The following is a 6427-nucleotide window of genomic DNA, read 5'->3' as shown; positions in this document are numbered from 1 at the left end:
ATAGTGGTGATGGGAAAATAAATCTGTGAATATATTACAACCACTGAATTATATACTCTAAAAGGGTGAATTTTATGGTATGTGGATTGTGTCTCCATAAAAAATAAGTGTGACAACAGAACTGAGAGACACAAAGTCAAAGCCAAGAGGCCTCTTGCATCTCTCCTCATTGGGAAAGTCCCTGGATTTTAGTTTTTACTTTTCTTTATTAAGCTCAGCTAGAGGCTGTGGGCCATACCAGAGAACAGCCTGAAACAGATGGCCTCTCCCCTCTCCCTGCATCGGCCCTTTGTCAGTCTTTGTTTCTTTTTTCACTTCGTCTGTTTTACTATATAGTCCACGGGCTGGCATTGGTGGGCGGGGGTGGATGGAGTGGGCAGCCATTGCACTGGACAGTGTCAGATGCCCATCCCCATGGCCGGGAACCTGCCAGAGGTGGTGCCACGCTGCATCACGGTTTTCTCAGAGCCACCCATCAGCTCCTGACCCCGCATTCCCATCCTGAGACAGGAAAAGGCGCCAGAGAGTGCCCCGGCCGCCATGCCCACAACGCAGTCCACCACGAAGCCCATCTTCAAGCGGTGGAAGTAGCTTGGCGGGGACTGCCCGTAGGGACCCACAGCCACCGGCATCTTGTTCATGGCTTCAGTCGCTCAGCTCTGCGTCTCACACGGTATACCCCTTTACCATTTCTTCTTTCTCTAAGTTAGAATTTCTGGTTTCTAACAAGCGATTACAATGCTGCCAGAATTACTTCACCTCCAAAGTTGCCTAGCAGCGAGTCCATACTCAACCTCCTTTATCTACTGTCATTCAATTAACATATATTTTGTTTGTGTGTGTGCTTTAGGTAAAAGTTTACAGAGCAAATTAGTTTCTCATTAAACAGTTAATACACAAATGGTTTTGTGACATTGGTTGCCAACCCTGAGATGTGTCAACACTCTCCCCTTCTCCACCCTGGTTTCCTGTTCCTATTCGTCCAGTTTTCCTGCCCCTGCCTGTCTTCTCGTCTTTGTTTGGGGGCTGGTGTGGCCATTAGTCTCGTAGACGTGATTGAACTGCAAAGCACGTCCCTCACGTGTGTTATTGTCGGCCCTGTAGATTTATCTAATCGGTGGCTGCAGGATGACCCTAGGGAGTGACTTCAGTACTGAATTAGAAGGGTGTCTGGGGGCCATGCCCTCAGGGTTTCTCTAATCTCTGTCAGGCCAGCAAATCTGTTTGTGTGTGTGTGTGAATTTGAATTTTGTTGTACACTTCTCTTGCGATCCGTCCGGGGCCCTCTCTTGTGATCCCTGTCAGAGCAGTCGTGGTGGTAAGCCAGGTACCATCTAGTTGTTCCGGGCTCAACGTGGCAGAGATTAGGTTAGCATTTAACACATACATTTATTAAGTGCCAACTATGTGCCAGACACTGTTTTAGGCAGTTGGGGTACATCAGATCTTCCATTCATGGAGCTTACATTTTAGTAAAAGAAGACAGAAAAGTAGTAAACATAATAAGTAAATTATGTGCCATATAAGGAGGTAAAAATGCGAAGGAAGAAAGAAAAATTAAAGCAGGGTAGAGGGCCTTGGGGGAGTCCCTGAGTGGCTCAAATGGTCAAGCACTTAACTACTAACCAATAGGTTGGTAGTTTGAACCCACTCAGAAGTACCTCAGAAGAAAGGTCTGGCTATCTACTTCCAAAAGGTTACAACCTCGAAAACCCTACGGAGTGCAGTTCTACTCTACACACACGGGGTCACCATGAGTCAGAATTGACTTGACAGCAACTGGTTTTGGTTTAGAGGGGTTTAGGAGTGCAGTGTGGTGGGGTGGGGGTGGGACAGACTGTAGGTTTAAAATCAGGTGTTCAGAGCAGACCTCACTGAGAAGGTGTCATTTGAGCAACAACTTGAAGGGGTGAGGGAGTGAGCCCTGCAGTTATCCGGGGGAGGGTCCCGGGTTGAAGGCACGGGTCCTAAGGCAGCAGGATGTCAGGGTGGTTGAGCAGAGTGAGTGAGGGGAGAACAGGAAAGGCAGTCAAGAAAGGTACAGGGGCGGGGGCTGCAGACTACATAAGGCATGTTTAGGTCTTTGGCTTCTGTTCCGAGAGAGGTGGGGAACCACTAGACGGTTTTGAGCAGAGGAAGGACATGTTCTGAGTTGTTTCTGGTTACTGCGTTGAAAATAGACTAAGGGACAAAGGTGAAATCCAGGAGACCAGCTGGAAGGCTACCGCTGTCATCCTGGTAACAGACAAGGGCAACCGGGATCAGGCTAGTAGCTATGAAGGTGGTGAGAAAGGCATTTTATATATATTATGAATGTAGAATCTGACCAATCACACACGTGGTGTGAAAGGAAAAGAGTAGTCAAGATGACTCCAAGTTTTGTCCTGAGCGAAGGAAGACTGGCATTGGCATCAGCTGAGACGGAGAAAGCTGTGGGGGGAGCAGGTTTTGGGGGAGGGGCATGATTAGGATTTTAGCTTTGGATGTGTTGAGTTGGAGATGTTTATTAGATGAGCCCTGGTGGCGCAACAGTTAAGTGCTCAGCTGCTAACCAGAAGGTTGGTGGTTCAAACCCACCCAATGGCTCCATGGGAAAAAAACCTGGTGGTCTGCTCCCATAAAGATTACAGCCAAGAAAACCCTATGGGGCACTTCTACTTTGTCACAAAGGGTTGCTATGAGTCAGAATCAATTCCACAGCAACCATCAACAAGTGGCGATGTCCGATAAACTATTGGATATACAAGTTTGGGCTGAAGATAATTTGAGAGTGGCCAGCAGATGGGGGGTGGGGAGGGTATTTAGAGCCCTGAGGCCAGATGAGATTACCCCAGGAGAAGAGAAGAGGTTCCAGGATGAAGTCCTGGGGACCCCAACATTAAGAGATCAGTGAGAAGAGGAGACCAGCACCAGAGACTAAGAAGCACTGTGAGGGAGGAAGAACCCAGGAGAGCGTGTTGTCCTAGGAGCCAACGGAAGAACATGTATCAAGGAAGAGGGCATGCTCACTTGTGCCAAATGCTGCTAAAAGGTCAAGGAAGTGAGGACTGACCGTGATGTTTGCAGGTGACCTTGAGAAAAGGTCTTGTCTTGGCAAGTTCACTATCCACTGCCATCCAGTCAATTCTGACTGATAGTGACCCTATAAGACAGAGTACAACTGCCCTAGAGGGTTTCCAAGGAGCAGCTGGCGGATTCAAACTGCTGACCTTTTGGTTAGTAGCTGCAGCTCTTAACCACTGTGCCACTAGGGCTCCAAGTTCACTAGAGGAGAAGAATTCAAGGATGTGAGAGGACCAGGTATGGGAGAATCATCCTCGTGTGTACTGAAAGATTTAAGGCAGAGGTAGCACTGGAGAGAGAAACCGTAAGCCAGGAGAAATAGGGCCAATCACTCTGGATTTGGTTGAAAGCAGCAGAAACGAGGAGTAGTGGGTAATACAGTCTGAGAACATGAGGTCAAAGCTGAGGGGTTAAGGAGGAGTGAGAGAATGGCCTACGAGTGAGAAGGAAGGGCACTTACCCCATCTCCAGGTCCAGCGGTTAGAGGGAGAATAACTAGCCACCGCTTGAGCAGCCTGCAGGGGAAGTGGTGTCTTCACAGAGCAAGCAAGTGAAGTGTATGGAGACTTGTGCTGGTATTAGACTGAGGTCCAGAGAGCATGAGAAAGGCTTCAGGCGTTGAACACAATGAGATAAGGATGCAGAATAAAAGTTGTATCAAGATCGCTACCCTTACCAGAACCAAACCTGTTGCCATCGTGTCAATTCTGACTCATAGCAACCCTATAGAACAGAGCAGAACTGCCCCATAGGGTTTCCAAGGAGCGGCTGGTGGATTTGAATTGCTGACCTTTTGGTTAGCAGCGAGCTCTTAACCTCTGCACCACCAGGGCTCCATCCCTACACTTATAGGGCTTATATTCTAGTAGAGGGAGACAGAAATAATGAACGGAAGATTAAAAAAAAATTGTGAGCAGTGCAATGATGAGCATAAGATACAGTGATATAGTGAGAGAGGGAAGGAGCCCTGGTGGCACAGTGGTTAAGCACTCAGCTGCTAACCGAAAGGTTGGTGGTTTGGACCCACCAGCTGCTCCATGAGAAAAAGATGTAGTGGTTGGCTTCTGTAAAGATATACAACCTTGGAAATCCCATTGGGCAGTTCTACTCTGTCCTATAGTGTTGCTATGAGGTAAAATGCATACAGTTCTGAATTTGACTCAAGGGCAATGGGTGAGTGAGAGACGCTAGGCAGCTACTTCAGAATGAATGGGTGGTTGGAAGGACTTCTCTGAGAGATGACATTTAAGCTGAGACTTGAAAAACAAGGCAGAGCCAAGGAAGAGCATTCCAGGCAGAGGGAACAGCCATTGCAAAGGCTCTAATCTGAGACTGGGCTAGTGTATTCCAGGGACAAAAAGATCAGTTTGATTGGCACTTAGGGAGCAAGGAGGGGATTCATGGGCAAACTCATATCCATTTAAATGTGTATATTTTATTGAGTGCATTTTACCTCAATAAAGTTAATTCAAATTAAAAAAAAAAATCATCACTCTGGCACATGAGTGGAGGAGATCCTACAGCAGGGCAAGAGCAGTAGGTTACTGTGGGAATCCAGGCAGAGAAGAGGTGGCCTGGACTGAGGTGATAGAGAGCGAAGGGACAATGTGTGGGTAATTTGAAGGGGTTGGTGGATGGGATTTGCTGGCAAATTGATGGTGTGGGTAAGGAAAAGAGAGGGACCAATGATTACTCTTGGGGTTTTGGTTTGAGTAACTGAGTGAGGAAAATGGAAGAAGACTGAGTCCTTCTGCTAAGGTTAGTACAGGGTCCCTGATTTCAACGGTTGTACATTCATACAGGAGACCCACAACAGGGCCACCGCAGGAAAACACTTGGTGAGAGGTGCAAAGCTATATGCAAGTGCAGAGGAAGGAGAGGTTTGCCTCCAGCTCAGAGGGTTAATGAAGCTTCGGGGAGACAGAGCTGGTTAAGGGGTGACCAGCCAGGCAGGAGTCCCAGTTCCCCACTATCTAGTGCACTAAAATAATTCTGGAATAAATAGGAAATGTAATACAGGTTAACCTAAGTTTTCTCATGTGACTCCTTTCGTAACTAGAAAAATGTATCAACTCTGCTCTCATTAAAGTAGAAAGCATCCAGGGTGAAAGGAGATTTCTTGGCCATCCTCATGGTTTTTGGTTGAGTGCTTTTTTTCACAGTGAACGTTGGGTTTGGTGGTGTAACCAAAGGCCCTGAAACGAGCAGCTGATGGTTTCCTGAAGTCAACAGCTCAGCCAGCTGAAGTTCTAAGCCTGAGTAATGCATAGAATATGGTTCTTTACTAGAATGAGTGATTTAATTTAAAACAAAACAGTTGTACCTCCCTCCCTCCTAGACTATTGCCCTGAGATACCCTTTAAACTTTCAACCAAAACTACTACCAGTGGTCATCTTTCAGTTAAATGACAGATTGGCTCATAAAATAAAGAATATCACTCATGAGTACTGTGCTTCTTTAAAAAAAAATCCATGCGAGACCAAATGGCCAACATTTACTCAAAGCAAAGATGAGAAGGTAAGGGGAGCAGGGAAACTAGATTATTAGAAATGAAACAGCCAGAATGGAAATAATGAGAATGCTGACACATTGTGAAAAATGTAACCAATGTCACTGAACAATTTGGATAGAAATAATTAAATGGGAACCTAATTTGCTGTGCAAACATTCACCAAATGCACAATAAAATATTATTTAAAAAAAAAAAAACACACACACAGTTGCTGTCAAGTCAATTCCTACTCACGGCAACACCATGTGTTCCAGAGTAGAACCATGCTCCATAGGGTTTTCAATGGCTGTGATCTTACAGAAGCAGATTGCCAGGCCTTTCTTCCGAGGCACCACTGGGTGGGTTCAAACCACCAACCTTTTGGTTAGTAGTCAAGCACTTAACCATCTGCACCACCCAGGGATTCCTTTTTAAACCAAAACCTATTTAATATGTCTCGGTGGGAAAAGATAACTAAAGACTGAAGAATTGCAGGGACACAAGAAATCTTTTTCTATTTCTTTTGCCCTAGAATGTTGACTCTGCTTTAGCCAGTGGGGTTGATCAGTAAGTTCATCTGCTTTTTGAAAAAGACTTCTTGTGTGACAACACTGATTAACTATCTGAGTTTGAAACAGAATATAAAATAGGATTATTATTATTTTTTTACTTCCGCTGTGTTGTGAACTTAATTTCAAGACTCACTTACTGAAAGTCAATTACGAATGGATCTATTTTTGTATTTATGAAAATTCCAGTATGTGGCTATAAGTCATGTTGGATTAACGTTGTGGAAATTAATTCCAGTGATTTGGATGGGTAGCCTGTTGCACTTAATGTGATGAATTGTGATCAGAATAAATCACACAATA

At 45.4% G+C, this 6427-nt stretch overlaps 1 pseudogene; it reads right to left on the bottom strand.

Moving 5' to 3' along the window:
- Positions 1-398: 398 nt before the first annotated feature.
- Positions 399-632, bottom strand: LOC101353014 (reactive oxygen species modulator 1 pseudogene; annotated as a pseudogene).
- Positions 633-6427: the final 5795 nt, after the last annotated feature.

The sequence above is a fragment of the Trichechus manatus genome, unplaced genomic scaffold, assembly GCF_000243295.1.
Source record: "Trichechus manatus latirostris isolate Lorelei unplaced genomic scaffold, TriManLat1.0 scaffold00004, whole genome shotgun sequence".
In the NCBI taxonomy this organism is placed as follows: Eukaryota; Metazoa; Chordata; class Mammalia; order Sirenia; family Trichechidae; genus Trichechus; species Trichechus manatus.
This window is presented reverse-complemented; position numbering and strand designations above follow the sequence as displayed.